General features: G+C 45.6%; 1 pseudogene; it reads right to left on the bottom strand.

Moving 5' to 3' along the window:
* Positions 1 to 5,542: 5,542 nt before the first annotated feature.
* Positions 5,543 to 8,579, bottom strand: LOC130191016 (RNA-binding protein 34-like; annotated as a pseudogene).
* Between the last annotated feature and the right edge of the window lie 13,626 nt (positions 8,580 to 22,205).

Here is a 22,205-nt window from a genome sequence, read left to right as displayed (position 1 = left end):
AAAAAAAAAACGGGACAGGCGACACACTACGGCATCAGGGAAAATTAACAGGAAAAACTTGATTGGGAAAAAAAGCACGCCCCCGACCCGGGAGCATTTTTTTGGAAAGGCCGCCAGAGGGGGGAACAAGCAAAGCAGCAAAATCGGCTCACTACTGGCCGGGCACAAGACATGGAGGTGATGGTGGAGAAGTGCATGCAGTGCCAGCAGCTACAGCCCAAAGGCTGAGCCACTCAGACCGCATCAGATTCCAGAACTGCCATGGATGAAAGTCGGAGCCGACATCTTGGAGCTCCATGGTCAATCATATCTGTTGTTAGTTGATTACCTGACCAAATATCCTGAAGTGCTGAACCTGTCTGATAAAACTGCCGACACAGTGATCCAAGGAAGATGAAGTCTGTTTTTGCCAGGCACGGGATTCCCAGGGAGATAGTGAGTGATCATGTCCCATTTCAAGATTCAAGATTCAAGATGTTTTATTTGTCACATACACACACAGGGTGTGCAGTGAAATGAAAGTGGCAATGCTCAGCAGGAATGTGCAAGGGCAACAAGTACACACTATTTACAATAAAAACAAGTATTCGCGTGGCCCCAGTAAGTGTGTGTGTGTGTGTGTGTGTGTGTGTGTGTGTGTGTGTGTGTGTGTGTGTGTGTGTGCCTAAGAGGGGCAGTTGTGTGGGTCTATGTGGGGTCCTGGTGAGGTCGGGAGTTCACAGTCCTGATGGCCTGAGAAAGAAACCCGTCTCAGTCTCTCTGTTCTTGCAGCGTGACTACGGAGGTTGCGCCTGCCTGACCGCAGCAGCAGCTGAAACAGTCTTGGTTGTTAGGGTGGTGAGGATCCTTCCATGATCCTGCCGGCTCTGGTTCTGCACCTCCTGGTGTACAAGTCCTGCAGGGTGGGGAGGAAGCTCAATAGTGCGTTCAATGAAATACGCGCTACTACTCTGCAGAGCCTTCCTGTCCTGAGCGGAGTAGTTACCCAAACCAGGCTGTGCAGACTTAGCCCCTGTCAGGACGCTCTCTACAGCTCCAGAGTAGAAGGACTGAAGGATCCTCTGGGAAACTTTAAATTTACTCAGCTGCCTGAGGTGGTAGAGAGGCGCTGTCTTGCCTTTCTCACCAGAGTGTCTGTGTTCGCTGGACCATGTCAGATCCTCGGTGATGACTCCAGGTATTTATGCCCGCTCACCCTCTCCACAGTAGTCCTGCTAATCCCCAGTGGTGATCGTAATGCGCTTCTGTTGTTGTACCCTCCTAAAGTCCACAATCAGCTCCTTAGTTTTGGTGACATTCATGATGAGGCTGTTGTCCTGGCACCAGAGAGTGACAGATCAGCAACTTCCTCCAGGTAGGCCTTCGTCACAGTCGGAGATCCAGGCCCACCACCACTGTGTCATCCGTCACAAACTTGATGATGGTGTTGAGCTGAACCTGGCCACACAGTCTGTGTGTGTACAGGGAGTACAGTTAGGGGCTGGAGGATCGCAACCCTGGGGGATCCTGTGCATTCAGGGTGAGGGATTTGGAGGTAGTCTGCCCACCTGACCACCTGTGGCCTGGCAGCGGTCAGGAAGTCCAGGATCCAAGCACACAGGGGGGTGTTCAGTCCCAGCTCATCAGCTTGCCGGCCAGTCTGGAGGGACTATGGTGTTGAAAGCTGAACTATAATCCATGCACAGCAGTCTCACACAGCCCCCCCTCTGTCTGTCCAGATGAGAGGTGTGGTGTGCAGTACCTGGGAGACAGCATCATCCGTGGATCTGTTTGGGCGATAAGCAAACTGCAGCGGGTCCATGGAGGAAGGGAGGAAGGCGCAGATGTAGTCCTTTATCAGCCTCTCAAGCATTTCATGACCACCGAGGTGAGGGGCACCGGTCGGTAGTCATTCATACATGCTGGAGAAGCATTCTTGGGCACAGGGACGTTTATTAACCTCTTGAAGCAGGCGGGGACCACGGACTCAGCCAGGGACAGCTTGACTATTGTGGCGAACTCTGCAGCTAGCTGGTTACCTCAGGTCTTCACTATTCGACCAGATATGCCATCTGGACCTGCAGCTTTCCTGGTGTTCACCCTCAACAGAGCCCTCCCTCACACTGTGCTCGGTCACAGAGTGTGTGTTCATCCCCAGTGGTAGAACTCACCTCAGCTACGCTAACGTGTTGTTGTTAGCCCGAGCTAGCGCTGTTGTTGCTAGCCTCAAACCGTGCATAAAATGAGTTCAATTCGTCCGCTGGATGCGCCGGGCACTCACCATAGCTGGGTCTGCTCTGGTAGTCTGTGATAGTCCGTAGCCCCTGCCATGGCGCCTGGTGTCGCGCTGTTCCATCTGTGATTCCACTGTCCGGTACCTCCTCTTGGCCTTCTTCACCGCCCTCCTCAGTCCATAGACCGCTGCCTTGTACTGTCCATGTTGCCGGATACAAGACCGGAGTTATAGGCAGCAATGCGGGCGTTCACAGCTTCACGGATGGATCTATCAACCCACGGCTTTTGGTTAGGAAAGACCTAACTTTACCGGTGGGGACGATGGTGTCTGCTAGCGTTGCTATGAGGCTCATTGCTACTCAACTCGCTGACGCACTGGAACTGGATTGGATCATGTCCCAGTCGAACGCAGAGCGTCCTGTAGCTCAGCCTCTGATTGGTCAGACCACCGCTTCGTTTCACTCGTCACTACCGCTTCTGCGCGATCTTTGCCGGTACTCCAGAAGCAGGAAAAATGGCGGCATGGTCTGATTTGCGAGCGGAGGGAGAGACAGCCTGTAGCCTCTCTTGAATGGCGATAGCAGTGGTCAACGTTCTTTCCCCTCTGGTACTACGTAATGTGCTGGTGAAAGTTCGCATGACTTTTTAGGTTTGCCCTATTAAAGTCCCCAGCCACCACCACAGCCGCGTCGGGATACTTGTTCTGATGCCGACATAACGACATAACATCATGTAGGTCCGATAGTGCTACGTCGGTGTCCGCTTGTGGTGGTATATGAGCGGCTGTGGTGATGACCGAGCTGAACTCCGGGAAGGTAGAATGGACGGCATGAGATCGCAGATGTTCCAGGTTCGCGAGGAACGAAAGAGTCTTAATGTCATGAGGTCGCACCACTTGTTGTTAGTCAAGAAGCAAACCCTCCACCCTTAGATTTACCAGACTCTTCCGTTCTGTCTGCACGAAAAAGAGAAAGGACTCGGTTGGGCATATGACTCGATCCGCACCAGCGGGTCAGGTCGGCCATGTTTCCGTCAGACAAAAGATGCTATAGTCCCTCATGTCCCGTTGAATCTGATCCTTGCCTCAACATCATCCATCTTATTTTCCAGAGACAGGACGTGAGGAAGAAGGATGCTGGGGGACGATGGGCTTGTGGGCTTGAACTCTCAGTCTGTTCAATTCAACCCGCCATTTTCCCTCGATGTTTCGTCGTCTCGCCCCCGTAGTAGCTGCTCCACTGTTGTTGTTGTGGTTCGCCGTACAATCTCTGCCGCCACGCTGGATCGATGGAAAAAGTGGACAAAAACCCTTGTTTCTAAAGTTTATGTCCAAAAGTGTGCCTGCGGTGCGGTCTATGCTGTTGTTAGTGCCGATGTGTTTGTGAAAACATTAAAAATAAACAAAAACTAAAAAGAGCGCACAATCTCCGCGGAGCTACCTCGACGGCGTCTGGACACAGCCGCGCCATAATACACATATTTGCCAGTTATGAGATGAAATCTTTCGCAGCTTCATGGGAATTCAAACTCACACCCTCCAGCCCAGGTTTTCCCTCTTCTAATGGAGTGGCAGAGAGAGCCATAAAGACTGTAAAACATGCGCTGAAGAAGGCAACGCAGAGCGGCACCGACCCACATCTAGTGTTGCTGTCTCTGAGGAACACACCGGTGACGGGACTGAATGAGTCGCCTGCACAGATGTTGATGGGAAGAGTTCTCTGAGCACACTCCCGTGTTCAGTGCCGTGCGGACACAGTCAACCCACAGCATCTTCACAGCAAAATACAGAACCTACAGTTCCTTAAAAGCAACACTATGATCAGCGTGCAAAGCCTCCCAGTGTTGACCTCAGGAGACACCGCACATGGGAGCTGCTGTTGTCACCCGACAGCGAGATGAACCACGCTCCGACACTGTGCAGACGCCGGCAGGTCGGACGCAAAGGAGGAACCGGCGACATCTGAGGAAGATACACCCGAGTCTGTTCATAGACACGGACCGTGACGAACAGCTGGACTCAGAGATGCAACCCTCTCAAGCACCTGTGTCAGTGGCCTCACCACCACACAACCCTCCTCCTGTGACTACAGGCAGGACACCCACATGCTACACGAGGGGCGGCAGAGCGGTTAGACGCCCTGCCAGATTCAACGACTGATTTCAGGAATGTTTTATTTGCTCATTCAAATGTGTTTTTCTTATAAAAAATAAAAAAACGAAACGAAAAAGAGAAAGAGAATGAGGAGTGTTTAATCTGAAATGTTTCAAGAGTGTTGAATGTTCTAAATGCTTAAATGTTTCTACAGAATGCTTAGCAGGAAAGTGGTTTGGAAATGTTTATTGAAAACATGCTTTATCAACCATTGAAGTATGCAAGTAGAAAAGACAAGTTTAATGTTGATGCCATAGCGTTAATGGTAAGCAAAGAGTTAACTGTTGAGGTAACTGATATGTATGCCACTTCTCAGTCGGAAAAGAGGGATGTGGTATATTGGATCGAGCATATTCGACTGTCACCACTACAGAGTTCGGTGATCGTTTGTTCATGCCTGGCAGTTGTGTGTGTTTAACCCGGGAGTAAAAGATCTAACTTGTGCTGCATCCTCGTCTCCGTGCATTTGTATCGAACAGTGATTTAGATAACCCACGAATAGTATACAACTATAACAGTGACTTTATACATAGAGCATAAAGACACAACACATGTGACCAATCATGCTTTAGACAGAGGTTCGGACCGACCCAGCTCATTTGAATATACGGACACGTAAATGTCACATAAATAAATGAAGAAATACAGAAATGTAGAAATATATTTATTTAATGATGTCCTGTTGATTTATAACTTATATTTATTCATTCCTGTATATATTTATTTATGTATACAGTTATTTGAGCATTTATTTATTTATTCCTTTATTTATTCATGCATTTATTTATTTATTTATTTATACTTAAGTCATTTTGAGTCCTCCATAATATTTGTGCCACTTTCAACCCTCAAGTTGTTGCGTTGCCGGTCTGGAATCCCACAATGCATTGAGGTCCCCTGGTGTCCAATGAAAACACTCAAACGTTGCGCTGCATTCTTTGGGTCTGTGTTTCTGTCTTATGGACTTTGTGGAAATGAAGAGAAAACACACTTGTAATTTGTGTATATATATATATAATATTTATATATATATAAAGCCTCCATTTGGACAGGTGTTGTAAATTAACATTTAGCTTCAAACAATTAAATGTACGTTACACTTATGAAGCCACTGCGATGTCCATATCAAATAATATCAAAGCCTAGCATGAAGATGGTGAACAGAATGAAACAGCAGTGCGGTGACTTTTTATTAAACACAGCGATTTAAGGTGGAAATGTCTTTATGGATGAGAAAGAGAACCTGAATCCACACGCTGGGGACCAATAAAAACATTAAAACAGTAAACTCAGGTTTCTGTCTGCGGTCTCAATGTTATGAGGAATACGTTGTGATGTCTCCAGAAAAAAACCTTTTGCTTTCCCCAACAGTGAGAACCCAAAACCAGCTGAACATCAGATGTGAACGGCCCTCTTGGTTCTGGGTTTCTTCTTCTTCTTCTGTCCTTTCTTCTGACTCTTTTTGTTTGGATCCACCATTTCTCCCTTGAAGGAGTTTGAGCTCTTGGTCGCCGCCTGCTGGTTTCCAGAGAACTTCTTTTTAGACTTGAAACCTTTCCAACCGCCTCCTCTCTCCTGCCCCCCCGGGCCCTTCGTGGGGCCCTTCGTGGGGCCCCTGGCGGCGTCAGTGTTATTCTTCTGCCTCTCCGCCCTCTTCACCCGGACGGGTCTGCCGTCCAGTTTGCTGCCGTCCAGTTCCAGCGCCAGCTGCACCGAGTCGGCGCTCTGCGGCGGGAAGACAAACCGGGGGACGTGAACCCTCACGGAAAACACGGCGTGGAAACAAACAGGGTTCTTACACATTTTGACCGGTGGATTTCCAGGACTTTTCACCAAATTTCCATGACCAAACTGAAATCTCGGTATAAACATAAACTATTTTTTTAATGTTGCGTATTGATTGGTACGCGCCGTTTATATTTTCAGCATCTTTCTTTAAAAATCACATTAATTATTTCAAACACGGGGTAAATGAACATGTCATTATAACACATTTCAAAAGACTTTTCCAAAACTTTTATGATGTAAGTTTTTCCAGGACTTTTCAGGCCTGGAAATGACCATTTTAAAATTCCATGAGTTTTCCAGGTTTTCCATGACCGTACGAACCCTGAACAAAGACGACACAGACTTTAAAAAATATGAAATGAAAAGGCGCCGCCCGGGTCGCCGTACCTCAAACAGGATGTAACCGAATCCTTTCCCCAGCCCAGAGTTCTGGTCCCGCACCAATCGCACCGTCCACCGGGCCACACTCCTCAAAGTGCCGCCGAAAAGCCAGCTCCTTAATCTCTAAACACACACACACACACACACACACACACACACACACACACACACACACACACACACACACAGTCAACGTTGATGCAATACGCAAACGTCAGCGTTAAAGAGCAGAAGCGAGAGACTCACCGAACGAAAGGTTCCCCACGAAGACGGAGCGCTTGTGATCGTGCTGCAGGACACGGACAGCGTCAGCAAATAGTTTGACAGATTTGATTTTAAAACAATTACTTTCGACAGATTTTGCGGGCGACTCACCGAGGCCCCCGAGGGCCCCTCCGTCACTCTATCCACCCGGATGTGGAAGTCCTTCTCGATCTCCATGTTCCTGTCGGCCGAGGACAGAGCAGATTTAAAAGTTAGCCGTCGGCCGTTAGCCGCGAGGCGGCGACTCCCGCGTCCGTCGATTTCATTCAGGTTCCGAGTCACGGACCTCTCGAGCGCTTTGGCCACCGTGGCCTCGTCGTGGAACACCACGTAGGCGTTCAAGCTTTGAGTTTTGGGGTGAATTCTGCGCCTGGGAAGTATTGAAATAAGAAAAACAGAGTTTAACATTTGAGGAGTTAATCAAGTCTCATTTCTACCGAGCCGACCGGGACAGAAACGTACTGAATGACGGCCACTTTACGGGACATCAGGGGGTCCTCTCGGACCTGCAGGGGGCAACAAAGCAGAGCATCAGGAGCTGATGGCGGTCCCGGTTCCCCGGTGGACTCGGGTGGAGCTGCCGCTGAGCACGGCCGACGGCGCCTTGTGCTCTGATCATGTGAGCTGTGAGTGTCTGAGCGGCGCGAGGCCAGACGGCTCCGGCTCCATCAGCGCGTTGTGGGATTATTTACCACAGAGCGAAAGCGGATGGACTCGATGGATCCTTCGTCTCTGAAGAGGGCCGTCAGGGTCTGAAACACAAGGGGGGGGGGGGGGTCAGGTTCTTCCTCTCTGCTACGTAACATCCAACAAGCCAGGAATAAAGCTTTTCTTTTAAAGAAGGCAAACAGCAATGGTCTCGGATCTGATCTGAGGTCTGCTCGTTAGTCCAAACTAAATATAAGTTCATAAAGTCTTCATATTTAAATAAGGCAACAGATTGAAACATGTTCATTAAATGCTGTTCAAATGTAGTTGGTTATAAACTGTGTTTCTTTCCTGTGGGATGAGGAGGCGGGGCCTAACAGTAAACGACTGGTTCACATATTCTAACATCATCTCTCTCTCTGCGGACCTTCTTGCTGCAGCTGATGGGCAGGTTGCCGACGAACACCGTCCTCTTCTCCTTCACCACCTCCTCCTCTTTGCTGGCCTTCAGCTTGTGCCTCTTCATCACCCAGTGCTCCGCACTGGTCTCCAGTCCGCGCCTTCCTCTTCTTCTTCTGAGGCGGCCTCTTCCCTCGCTCGTCCTCGTCGCGTTCTGTAAACTGATCTCCTAAGAAGAGAGAGAGGACGATACATTGAAGAAGTGAGAGGGGCGGATGTTACGGGATCAAAGAGGAAAAGAAGGAATGAGGATTTATTTTTCAGGAAAAAGACTTGTTAGTTAAGAAAAATATATAAATAACAACAACGTTATTTACAAATGCAAAAAAAAAGACAGGAGGAACCAGGAGAGGCGGCTCCGTGGATTAACAGATCGAAAGATGTCCCTGAACGCCTGACCTGGTCACCAGCTTCTGGTCGGCTTCGATTTCTCCGGAAGCGGCTTTTGATTCTTCGTCTTCTTCTTCTGACCTTTGACCTCTGCAGCTTCCTCCTGTGGCTCCTTTGCTTCTGTGCTCTTCACGACGGGCTGCCACGAAAACACAAAACCACGTGAAGGACGAGCGCGGCGAGAGTTCTCCTTCTTGTTCTCACTGTCGTTAAACGTCAGGTTCAGACTCAATTCTCCGTCCCTGCTGCCACAAACACACGACAGCACCAGATGTCGATTCATCCGCCGCTGAAAATAGTCCCCAACAGAAGCTCTATCTACCCCCCCGGGCAGCCCCGCCCCCTGTAACTTTCTCTATAGCGCCAGATTACAACAGAAGTCAATCTAAGGTTCCCTTTCCCAAAGAACGGGTCTTTGTTCTTTTATTAAACAAACTAAATGGCCGTATGTTATTGATATAGATTTTTTTTCTTGCAGGAAACTAGTTAAAGAATTCTTAAACTGCATTTAATTGTCGAACGTCATTAAATGTGAACATTGACCGTAACTCGTTTCCTGAGTGTGACGCAGCAGCTCTCCTCTTCAGGGTGGCTCCGCCTCTTACCTGCAGCTCTGTGGGTGTAAACCTCACCTTCACCTCCCTGTGACTCACACACATGCGTCTGCCAGTGGCGGCAGGTGAAATATTTTTGGGTAGGGCCATCCAATCAATTTCTGCAAACATCCCAGTATGATTCAAAACAAGTATCAAACATGCTTTTCTACTTTGTAGTTGAATATTTAACATTTATTCCAACACTGCTGACATCATGAGGACTTCTTATTCACTCTTATCTGCAGCTCTTATGAAAGACCGGCAGGAGGAAATGCAGAAAGAGCTTTAAGAGATCTTCACATAATACACAAGTGCAAGTACACCGACATAAAACGTAGTCGTTAATAAATATATGTTGAAATGCCTGAACCTTCAGGTACATCAGTGGTCACCAACCTTTTTGAGCCCAAGATCCCTGACCTCGGCCTTCGTGACAGGCAAGATCTACCTATTGAGGCGTTGAAAGAAAACGACTGTCCAGACTGGACTTGCAGCTTGAGGCCTTTTTATTTGGCCTAATTATAATTGAATGAAATCAAAACCCTTTGGTCTTTCTGCATTTCCCCTGCGCCCCATCTGTAGTACCACTTTCCCCACTAGAGGGGCACGCCCCACCTGTAGGACCACTGTGGACTACATTCCCCTCTTTCGGGGCGCACATCTGACCACGCCGCTGTGTTAGAGAACCCGTTTTCAGGCGTTCATTAAAATCAGGCGGAGATCTTTTCTGACGTCGATCTTCCAGTCAGGAAGAAAACGTTTCAGAAGACACTTTCTAACGTTTTCGAGAATGAGGAACAATGTGTTTCTGATTTTATTTTCATTTCATTTTTGAGAGCGACAGCGAACGTCTCCGAGATCGACCGGTCGATCGCGATCGACGGGTTGGCGACCACTGAGGTACATGCTTGGAGTTTTCTCTGCTGTTGCCCTTCAAAACAAAAGCTCAACATTGAGGATGAACTGAGAGTATATTGAGTATATCACTTTATTTGCATTGTTCTCACAAAGTGATTGCACATTTGGTTTACTTGAATGTAATTGCAATTGTATTTATTCTATTATTTGAAAAGGCACAGATGGAGTCATCACAAAACGTTTTTTTCACTAAAAAGTCAGCAGAGACCATTTTGTTGGGCGGTGGGGCATGAACATCTTTCTTCAAGGTCGGGCGCCACAGAAACAGTTTGAGAGCCACCGCTTTAAAGGAATAGTTAAAAACATTAGAAAGAAAACAAAGTTTGTCTTCTAAGTGGACTTATGTGTCTCAACTGTCTTTGTTTTTAATGTCGTAAAACGTTGGTCTGACTGTGACCTGTGTGTGTGTGTGTGTGTGTGTGTGTGTGTGTGTGTGTGTGTGTGTGTGTGTGTGTGTGTGTGTGGCAGGGCGGAGAAAGCAGAAGGCAACCAAAGAGACGGCGGGCATGGCGAAGGTGAGCTCACACCTGTTGGATCACTTCCTGATATCACCTGTCAATCAACTCGGAGCAGATTAGTGAGCTGTGTGGTTTCTCTACAAAGTCTTCATCACATCATGTCAACATCTACACTGTATGCTATGTAACTGATGATTATATTTGTAGTAGAAGCAGTCAGCATCATTTTTAGGCTTTTATTCTGAAGGCAGCAGTCAGTGATCAGCCGGTTGCTTTTTCCTGGCTCCTTATTGGATAATGGGGATTGAAGGAGCGTTTCTCCCAGCATGCAGCTGGACTTCAACTGGCTCACAGGTCAGAGCTTCCCTCCGGGCGATGACCTCCTGTGAGGTCTGACCTCAGGGACCCGGAAGGACCCGAGCGAGGAGCTCGAGTTCCCGTGGCTGACCGTTGTTTGTCCTGCAGCTCCCGGACCTGAAGGACGCCGAGGCCGTGCAGAAGTTCTTCCTGGAGGAGATCCAGCTGGGGGAGGAGCTGCTGGCTCAGGGTAACGCCTCCTCGCACCGACACCGGCTGCACCTTCAGTTTGATTGCCGCCCGCGTGCATTCTCATTGGTCCTCAGCGAGTTAAAGTCTCTCCCCTGGGGGAGGGGCTTCCTGTGAAACAGGGATGCCAGGGTGAAATTGGACAGGCCAGATTTCTTACAAGTGAGATCTCAGGGGGCCGGATAACACTTTCGGACTGAAAAGGCCAAACACTGACTCAACACATGGATAGGTAGGCTATTTGAAATTATTCATGATGGCCACATCATTAAGAAATTGCATTGGCACCAAAATTGCCTCACAATGAGGCCTACAATTACATAGCCTAAAGCAGGAGACAGTTACCATCTAAAAACGTAACATTTTCCTATCCATGCAAGTAGCCTACATATATAAATTAGAAATGCACCAAAATAGACTATAGGTGCCAACAAAACACATTTCCTATAAATAACACAAGTGTAAACAGTTTTATTATATATTTTTATTTTGTATTTTGTATTGGTTTAAATTGAGATTACATATCCCAAACATATCATAACCCCCCACACTCACATGAGATTAATTCATATAACAATTCATATCAACAAAGCACATTGATGTCATCAAATTCATATAACAATTCATATCATCAGCTATGTTATACTCCTTAGCTACAGCCACTTGTTGAGAACAAATAAGACACACGGGTTTGCCTCCTACTTCCCAAAATAAATACTGATCCCTCCATCTTTCCTGAAAGATGAGACCTTCAGTGTCAACCGTCCTCTTTTTTGAGAACGACATCTCGAGCAGCACTCCCGGGCTGCTTCAGCTGAGGCGGGAAGAAGCAGACCAACTGACAGATTCCACGAAAATTCAAAAATTATATTAAATAAAAATATATTCTCCCCTTTAGGGATGGGTATCGTTTGGTTTTTCGATACGTACTAAACCGGTACTTTAAAAACGATACCGGGTGCTAAACTGTACTTTTAAAACGATACCGAAAGCAAAACGGTGCCTGAATCGATACTTTTTTTTTAAAGCGCACAATGAGGGACATTAAAACCTCTTTGGCCATATTCCCTGTAAAGCCGTTATCATGGAGCACTGACACACAACGGATATCAGACTGTTAACATACACAATACATGTTCTCCATTATGAGGTGATATGTGATTGTCATGTACCGAACTTTATAGGGTTAACCTGTCACTGTGTTGATGGGCAAAGAGAACAACCAATCAGTGGGACTGAAGATGACACGTGACAAATAAAGTTTTGCTTCTGACAGCAGTTACACTGAAACAAAGTGGCCTTAACGGCTTTATTCCTCCGTCATTATATTCCGGTAACACGGGGAATACAGCAGACGCTGGACACCAACACATCTGCTAACCCAGACTGTCACGCTCGTGGCGCGTACAAGCGCGCAAGCCTAGCTAGCTTAAACATGGTTATTATAGCGGATCCCGTATATCAATCGGCGTGAGACTTTACTGCTGGTGAACTTCTTTGTTCCTTTCTTCCGTTGTATAAACATGAACCAAATCCTTTGAATTAAAACCTCCTTGTCACCACCGTAAGATAGCCTCAATGCAGGTCCATTACAACTATCCAAACTTTAAATAAATGGTTGCATCCGTCCGTAACATTTAGCCGTACTGTCAAAGTTTGTATATTAACATAAATAAAGGTGCGCTTCCTTTTAACATTTCAAAATAAAAAGTCAAATGTAGCTCAAACCGGAAGTAGATTAAAACATATACCAAAACCAGTAAAAAGAATACAATATAAAAGGCATACATCAAACCAATAAAAGAAGATACAAAATAAGGCAATCGACACACAAAACAATAAACCTTTTAGGGGTTATTTACAAAGTTATAATGGCTTCAATTTATTATTTCTTGGGCTACTTTTATGAATGCCAAGACTTGCAATCAACGTTCCGGGTACTAATCTGAGTTCGGCTGCTCGTCATCATCGGGTCTCCCGATGTTCAGGCGGACGGTGAAAGCAATCTCCCGTCGTCCAACCTAGCGTGGTGTGCTCCCTGCGGATTTCACGCCAGTCACACCTGCAGGCGCAGCCTCCGGCTGTCAAGCACTTAAATATGAGGAAGGCTGCAACCTGCTGACAGGGCGGAGTGCACCTGAGAAGTTCACAACAATGGCGTTTTCAATTTCAATCGGCTCAGGCACCGGAAGAAAGCGCACCGAAATGTGCGTTTGCGTTTCGATCCGGTACCGGTTACGGTAATGTAACGGTTTGGCGCAGTTTCTTTTTTGTACAACATACTTATCACCCATGGACCGGGTGTGACTTGCATTGATCGACAATTCCACCAAGAATCAATCTAAAAATATAAGAATTAGATAAAAAGAAAATATAAATAAATAAAATTCTCCCCTTATCACCCGCGGGCGAGATGTGACGTACAGTCGGGCGAGTCCAGCCCACGGCTCGTAACCCCGGGCGTAACCTTTCCCACTGCTGTAGAGGTGATGAAATTAGGGAGGAAAGGACCGCGGTCGGCTAAAACATCCTGGTGCTCTGGAAAGAAGAAGACAACACTAATGGTTCAATGGATTGCCCATTTACTTTTGGAAGAGGTTAAAGGGGATATGAAGAGCCAGATTGACATCACCAGGAAGGATGAAATATGTTATATATAATGCTGGAAGCATTTAGGTAGGTTAACAATGACCAAGAAATTGGTATCATTTTATAATAACATTTGGAAATGGGGAGGACTTCCTAGATCATGGAAAGAAGCTGTGATTATTCAGTCGAGACCGAGGCAAGATTTACATCAAATCCAACAAATTATAGACCCATAGCACTAACCTCATATGTAGGTTACAATGATGGAGAGATTGATAACCGAGAGATTAAGCTATTATTATGGAAGAACCAGGGGAATGATAGCACCTCATCAAAGTGGTTTCGGAAAGGTAGAGGAACTATGGACCCAATTGTTGTTTAGAGACAGAAATCAAAAGCCCAGGTGAATAAGGAGTCCAGTGATGGCGTTGTTCTTTGATGTGGAAAAGAGCTTATGACATAATAGTTTGGAAGGAAGGGTTGATTCAATTAAGTTGAATATTATGGGAACAGGGGCAGAGTATACAATTGGATGAAAGACTTTTTACTTGTACAGAGTTATCCAAGTCAGGGTTGGGACAGCACTTCTCGAGGAAGATACCGGTGGAGAATGGTCCCACCTCAGGGTGAATGTCATCAGTCCAATACTGTTCTCCATCATGATTGAATGATGTGTTCCCTCGAGTTCAGAGTGATGTTGGGCCGATCCCTATTAGCAGATGATGGGCGTTAATGGAAGAGGGGAAGAACATAGAAGCACATTAAAGGAAGGTACAAGGAGGCCGTGAATGAAGTGGAAATTGGAAAGATGGTCTTATGCGTAGGGGATTCAAGTTTTCTGTGGGAAAAACTAAAACAATCTGCTTTACTAGGAAGAGGAGTGGTTACTCAGCTGAAGCTATATGGGCAAATTATTGAACAAGTGAAGGTTTTGAGTTTCTAGGGGAATTATGTGGTTCGATGATAAGCTAACATGGAATGAGCAGATTCAGATGATAGTTAGAAAATGTACAAATATTTTTAAATGTGATGAAGGTGTCTAACCGGGTCGGAATGGGGAGCCAACAGGCCTGCAATGAAAAGAATATTGATATTGCGCTGATGTGATCAGTTCTTGATGATGGGTACTATAGCGTTTTGGAACTGCGGCAAAACGTCGTCACGAAAAAGTTTGGATGTGATTTAATCTCCGGCTCTGAGACTTTGTTGTGGGGGCTTGAGAACAAGTCACATCTGCTCTCCAGGTGGAGGTGGGTGAGATGCTGCTGCATTTTGGGGGGCAGCAAACAGTTAATGTTGAGCTATTGGGCCAATCTGAAGAAGGAGCATTCCGTGGACAAGCAGCCAACCAAAGGGAGCTCATGCGGGTTGGGAAATGCAAAGGGACAACCCGGGGCTGCTCGGCGATGAGTGGGTCGTGGACAATCTGCAAGGAGATGGGATGATGTTGAATCAGATCAAATCCACTGCTACGGCGTCGCGTCATATCAGTAACACCTCCTTGGTTATGCCTCCTCAGTATTTGTTGATCAATTTTTCTCACTTGAACAAAACCCAACACTTGCCAAAAACATTGTGATAATATTGCAGGAATGGTGGAGGATCGTCTAAAGACGACATATAAAATCATTTACTCCGGCGATGTTCACGGATGGATCGAAAAGATCCTGGGCCGGGTAGAACCGGTGTGCGGTCTTAAACCAGCCCATCTTTTCGTGATGAAGTCAAGCGGAGATCGTCGGACCATCTAATGGTGTATCCAGTCCAGACATTGGCCATTCTAGCAGCACTACAGTGGGTGGAGGAGGGTCCAGATGGGGTCATCATTTGTTTGGATTCAGTTCAACAGCATTATCATTACAATCACTCACATCTAACAGCAGGCAGGACTTAATCAGCTGAAATACACAAAAGCACTTTTCCGTCTTAAGCATATGGGTATGTTGGTAGCAGCATTCATGTGAGTGCCACGGGCACATGAGGGGTAAAGGGAAATGAAGCAGCAGACAAACTAGCAAAGCAAGCATTGGAATGTCAGAACAAGAAGGACATTTTATTTAGCAAATCAGAAGCTAAAGAACTTATAAAAAATAAACATTATGAAGGAATGGCAGCACAGTTGGGAGGCAGGAGGCACAGGAAGACATCTGTATACTATTCAGAAGGAGGTTAACAAGGGGAGGACAACAATATTTACTTTTAGAGAAGAAAACATATTGTGAGTAGACTCAGGATTGGACATACAAAGCTAAACAAAACAATGCAATTAATTAAAAACACCCGGACTGTGCGAGTGTGCAAGTACGACAGCGAAGCGGTGGATCATGTCATGTGGCATTGCCAGAAATGTAGAAGCAGCGGCGAGGCAGAGTTGAAGAGGAGGCTGGCAGGAGGAGGGTTACATTGAGGGATGCATTATCCTTGCCGGGCAGGAAGGGATGCTGCAGTATCTGGAAGGAGACAGGGTTGAAGAAGAATTTGGCACTGAAGTTGACAGAAGCTCCTTCTTTAGTTTAGGATTTATTTTTATTTAATTTTAATTTATTTATTTTCTTTTCTTTTGAGGGGATAAAGTGCTAGAATATTTCCTGGTTGATTCGCCAAAGAGAAAGAGCAGTAGGTGGCGGTAATGCACCAGTTTGGATGCCAGCCGCCTAAAAAGAAGAAGAAGAAGAAGAAGAAGAAGAAGAAGAAGAAGAGGGGCTTCCTGTGAGACGCCCGAGTGCTGCGTCTTCACGCCCTCGTGTCTGTGCTGCGCTCCACAGGCGACTAGAGAAAAGTGAATGGACCACCTGACCAACGCCATCGCCGTGTGCGTGTCTGATCGCCCGCATGCAACTGCTGCAGGTGCTGCAGCTGACTCTGCCTCCCGCCCGTCTTCCAGATGCTGCTCTCCAAGCTGCCCAGCATCAACCAGGTAGTGAATTTAGCGCTCCTCGGGACCTCCAGCGAGTCGCCCGGTTCTCCACGCGGGAACAAAGACGAAGAACATAACAGCGGGCCACGAGAAGAGACTAGCCCGCTGTGTGTTGTGCTCGGTCCTGCAGCGGTCGTGAGCGCCAGAGTCTGGCGGGGCGACATGAGGACCAGGAGAGACCGCCCGGCCCTCCTCCTCCTCCCTCTTTACCCGTGGACCCTCACCGTGACGACCTCGCCAACGCCTCGACACCTCCATCCGCCGGCCGGCGTCCATCACTTCGGAAGTGGAATTTAGTTTTTATTCCTGGTTTTATCCATGACAGTCGTGTGTGTTTGTCTTTTAACTTAAATGACCCGTTTTGGGGTATGAAGAGTATCTGGATCATAACAACCCCCTCTCCCGTCCGGCAACATCGTTACCAGGGTTACTCCGTCCTCGCGGTTCCTTTATCAGTCGTGGAACGTTCCAGAAACAGAATCTTCTCTCCCGCCAAAATCTTATTGTTTCAATTAGTTTGTTATCGGTCTTCTGTTCTTCTCAGGCTTCATAAACTTTTATTAAAAAGTGCTGAAATGTTTTGTTTAGTCATTTTGAGAGACTGACTCTGTAGGAAAATAAAAACAATGTGGACGAACTGATTGTGTCTTGTGAGATTATTTATTTTTTATTAAATTACGCCTCGATCTACTTCTTGCTGATCGCTGTGTCATCCGTTTAATCATAAATAACGCGTAGTGAAAACTTGTTTCCAATGTCTTTTATTTCTGTACCTGAGAACTTGGGACCTGACGACCCACATCTGGACTCAACTCCTCGTGTCCAGTCGGCGTCCTGAACAACACCTTCACAATGTTTGTTTGGCCAAACCTCAACATTATGACTAAAGCGTGACATTATTAACATTATTAAAAAGAAAAGTAGCAAAGCGTCCACATTTGTGAAGCTGGAAACATGAAATGTTTTACAGGTAACATTGTAAACCGTACAAAATAGTTTCATTTCATTTCTGTCAATTGACTCCATGGTTTCAGATGGACTTGTAAGAACTGTAAAATATTTTCAAAAAGTCTTGTTTGACATAAACTCTTTTATTATGAAAGTCACAGAATACAATTTGTTGTCATGAAACAACTTCTGTCAACAGGCTTTACTTTTCCTGGATGCTAGTCTGAGCGATAGGAAATAAATGTCTTAGATTTAACAAAGATTTGATTGAAATTCTACATTAATGTGTCATGAAGCAGAGTTTAATGTGTTTATATGTAGGGATACATTTCATAATGGCGTGTAAAATCAATCACCACAGTAAACAGGAAGATGTCAGTTCAACTGCATGATATTAAGACAAGATATGTACATTTATGCTCTTCCTTGAAGAAAAGTGTTACAATAACCAAGAGTGATTAGTTTACTCCAACAGGAGAGATGATCAGAGGAGCAGGTTTATACCATCATGATATGACTGGGACCGAAGAATGGGAGGAGTTTCTCCTGAAAGACAGCCAGTAAAGGAGTAGATGAGGCTGCAGCTTCTCGTCATAGAAGGAGACCAGACCCTCCTCAGTCCTAAACACCCACCTTCTGAGGCCCCGAACTTCAGGGAGAAAAACAACTGAAGGATCATCATTAGCTCTGTACTCATTTCCATTATCAAACATATAGTCCAATGGCCGTTCTGAGGACTCGGTGTGATGGGTCCCTTCCTGATGACCGACTCTCTGACCCTCTAAAAGCCCGGCTGGAATTTTGTTTAGCAGACCTCGTAATAAGTTTTCTGAAGAGAGACTTCTGTGTTCTAAGACACAGAGACAAATGAGAAGAACCTCTGTGGATTGTCCGAGGAGGCGTGGCTGCTCTACTGAGCATGTTCCTTGTTTCCATCATCAGACAGGATGAGAGTTTAAGATGAGCTGTTTCAGGATCAAGAGTCCGTCCACTGCAAACTACGGACCTCTTCAGCTCAGTTTCAGGAACCAACTTCTTCATCTTCACTTCAACCAGCGTCTTCATCTCTCTTGTTACTGGCGTCCCCTCGAAAGCTGAGACACAGCTCTCCTCTGATCCCCATGTGATGCTGGAGGAACACTGACCCCTGAGACCAGTCCTTGGTGGGTGGTGGATGGTGGATGTTGAGGACTGGACACTCTGGAGGAGGTGGAGGTGGTCTTCAGAGAGGAGGCTTCTCCACCTCAGTGCTCCTCTTCATCCGATCAGAGATCTCCTGTACCATCTCTCTGATGGCGTGTTCAGCCTGTTTCTTGGCGCTCCCCTGCTCCTCTTCTGCTCGTATTGATGAGCTCGTTCAGTTTTCTCCACAGACTCATTCAGACCGGTGAACCTGAACACCTTCTGCTTTCTCTCGATGCATCTTCTCCCACTGAGCTTTCACGTTGTGTTGGACCTCCTGAATCTTCAGGCGTCTCTTCTGGATCATCTCCTAATTTCAGCCTCTGTCTTCTGCAGCTCCCACCTTCTTTTTCCTTACATTCTTGTTTCAGAGGAACAACATTGTGCATCTTGTGGTCAACACAGTGCAGAGCATGCAGACACCACCTGAGTCGGTCCTACAAGAACAGCTCCAGAGGTTTATAGATGCTTCAGACATCTGTCTTCAGGTTCTCCACAGGGTTGATCAGCTGATGTCTCTTCCAGGCGTGAAGCTGTCAGGTGAGGCTCAGGTGAGTCTCACAGTGAGACCAGACACACCAGGCAGGACTTCAGGGCCTTCAGTTTTGGTTCCAGTGCAGGCGTCACGAGGAACTCTCCTGGTCTGGACTCTTGTTGCTTTGAGCTGCTGCTTCTTCTGGCTTTTTGTTCAGCAAACTGTCTGAACTGAAACCACATCCAGAGAGCAAAGTGTTGACCCGAGCAGCTCAGGTCTTGAGAAGAAAACCTTTTACGACACAGTGGACACATGTTCTGGTTGTTGTTATTCAGTAATCATTGATGCACTTTTTGCGAAGTTGTGTCCACATGGTGTTGTGACTGGATCGGTGAACACATCCAGACAGATGGAGCACGGAACTGATCTTCAGATGGCAGAAAGTTTGAAACCATATCTACACACATTGAGGAAGAAAAGAACATTATATTAAATGGTTTTATTATTTGTTGAAAAGGGGAAAAAAAGCAGTTGTAATTGTTGTATGTCTTTTAATTAAGAAACAAGATCAAAGTCGTGCCGACAGACTCAACCGCTCCTCTTGCAAAGGAGCACAAGAATAAATCAAAAGTGAGTTAAAGAACTGTGAAAATAATGAAGAAATAATGAGTTTGCACCTACTTTAGAGATGCCTTTACTGTTTATATTTCAGAAAATGTTAAGGGACCACTAATGATCCGTGTATTCTATAGAGTGCCATCAAGGTTGCATAAGAATACAGCAATCTCATGTTCTTAGCATCTGAATAAAACTAGATTAGGCCAAAGAATGAATATGAGACTACTAAAATGTTGAAGAATGAATCAACAAAATACTGTGTGCAGGTTTTCGCGTGTCTAACAAATGTATATATATATATAATTTATTTTGTGTATGGTTTTGTCTGAGTATCTTTGTATATGTAGTGTGTTCATCTTTCTTTTGCCATATATTTGAAAACCAATAAGATTTGAGCACAAAAACAAGAGGCCCAATGCAATAATCGGATCATGCAAGAGGCCGAGCAGCAATCCAGATCAAGCAGGGCGGGCTCTCCTTCCTGTTTTCTTGTGGTATGAGCAGGCGGGAAATTCAAAAGTAAAGGCAAACTGACGAGACACTCATATTAGCGGTATAACCTCCGCTTTTGTAGGCGTTCTACTCCTCTTCATCCCTACAACACAGCAAGCCTTGACGTCTGCTTGACTCCATTTGTAATGAAGTTGTATTACCTTGACTGCGCCTTGCCTCTGAGCACGTTTTACCAGGCGTGTTTGAAAGCGTGGTGAGATCGAACCCCTAAAGCTAAGGTGTTGCGTTAATCCCGGTGGTTACAGGTGTAAATAATCAGATGTATCACCAGTGTTTGTAAGAACTCTGATGAAGTCACTTTGAATTGAGAAAAGCAGAACTAGTACTCGCTCTGATGTTCTGCCGGACCAGCGTGTGGTTTCGAGGTGTGACGCAACGCTCCCCTCTTCAGGGTGGCTCCGCCTCTTACCTGCAGCCAGGGTTGCCGGGTCTGTGTGACAAAAACCAGCCCAATGACAAAAACAGAAAGCCCAAAAAACAAGCCCAATATCAGAACTCAAATAATATAATGCCAAACCATATACACTGCTGGGGTCCAACAACGACACTATCATTTTCCAAATGTATTGTAATATCTACAAAGCGCAACAAATGGTTAGTATACCCAGCATTAAAAAGCAGTTTTTCCTAAACAGTTATTTCACCTGGGTCCTAAAATGGCCTTGTGTAATTAGATACAGTATATTATCATAAATGAAATATAGTTGTGAAGGTGTAGACCCAGGTCACTAATGGCGGAAATTTTACAGAGGGATGGAGGACCGCCAGCCAAAACAGAAGGTTATGATTTAAAAACCCGATGTTTTAATTTTTGGGGGGGGGCGCAGTCTTTACGGTAGGGTTTTGCGGATGGGGAAGCACAGACCAATTGCATGCAGTTGCCATCCCCCGTGATACCACTCAGCCAATCTTTCCCTTCTGGCTAAACATTACGCTCAACAGAACAGCAGACAGATGAGAAAGTAAGGAGGTTACACTTGAAAAAGGTGAAAGAAAAGAAAATCAGAAAACAAAGGAGAGAAACGGACGACTGCGGGAGAAAGTTGAGAAAAGGGGGTGAGAAAGGGAAAAAGTAAGGCAAATGTCCTTCCAAAAAAAAAGGTTTACAGGTAGAGCATTTAACCGGGAAAGGCAGACTCATTTCTGTTTTTCCCACAGGAGCCCAAAAACCCGTGTGTCTTATATGTTCAGAAAGTGGACTTATTAAAAGTGGCAATTTAAAAATTTTGAGCAAAACATAAAGGTTTTGAACCATACCCACTCAAACCAAGTGAGATCACAGTAAGTGGTCTCACAGCCCTATGAACAGTACCAGGTTGGAAGTTTACTGCCCAACAAGGCTCATGAGTGTTCCCCCAGAGTTTTGGATTTTAACACAAAAAAACCCTTTACTGATGGAGGGTTTCAAAGAATGAGGTGGTGAAACATTACTTGACGGCCAAAACAAGAGTTTTTGGGTAAGATAAAGCAAAAACCCATGTCAGCATTCTGCCACAAAAAAAAGGGAAAAATTAACTCAGGATTTCTAACCCAGCTAAATGAAGCCATACATAAGGCACCATGTGGGGTTATGTGGATGAGTCCACTGACATCTGTGAAATCTCAGCTGTTAGTGTCCCAGGATTTTTTTACAAGAAATTAAAAATATGTATTGAAAACCCTTATGCAATATTTAATTCAACAGTTTTTCCCCTTTTAGTTGATTTTTTTTTTGAGACAAAACCAAATTTAAAGCAAATGGTTAATGCTAACATTTTTCATTTATTAGATTTTCAGACGATAAAAATCAAAATTTTCATCCCAAAATATAAAAAGAGCCTGACATCTGTCTTTTACATAAGTTATTTAACAGCACTCATAAACATCATCCTTTTAGACTCTGTTAACCTCCTCAACAATATTACTTAATAACAGGTTTAAAGAAAAAAATTAAACAGTTCGCTAGGGGGTTTAATTTATTTACCAGAAAAGGGGGGAAAGGCCATAGCCCAAGCTGGGCACAAGAGGCTTTCCCGGAAAAAAATTTCAAAAGAAAAGTAAAATGGGTTGTGATGTGGGGAAAAGGGGATCTGTATGCTTCAGAAATTAAAAGGGGGAAGAAGAACGGCAAAGAAAAGATCCCAAATGGGTGCCATGCAAAAAATGCTCT

This window comes from Pseudoliparis swirei, unplaced genomic scaffold (assembly GCF_029220125.1).
Source record: "Pseudoliparis swirei isolate HS2019 ecotype Mariana Trench unplaced genomic scaffold, NWPU_hadal_v1 hadal_26, whole genome shotgun sequence".
Taxonomy (NCBI): Eukaryota; Metazoa; Chordata; class Actinopteri; order Perciformes; family Liparidae; genus Pseudoliparis; species Pseudoliparis swirei.
This window is presented reverse-complemented; position numbering and strand designations above follow the sequence as displayed.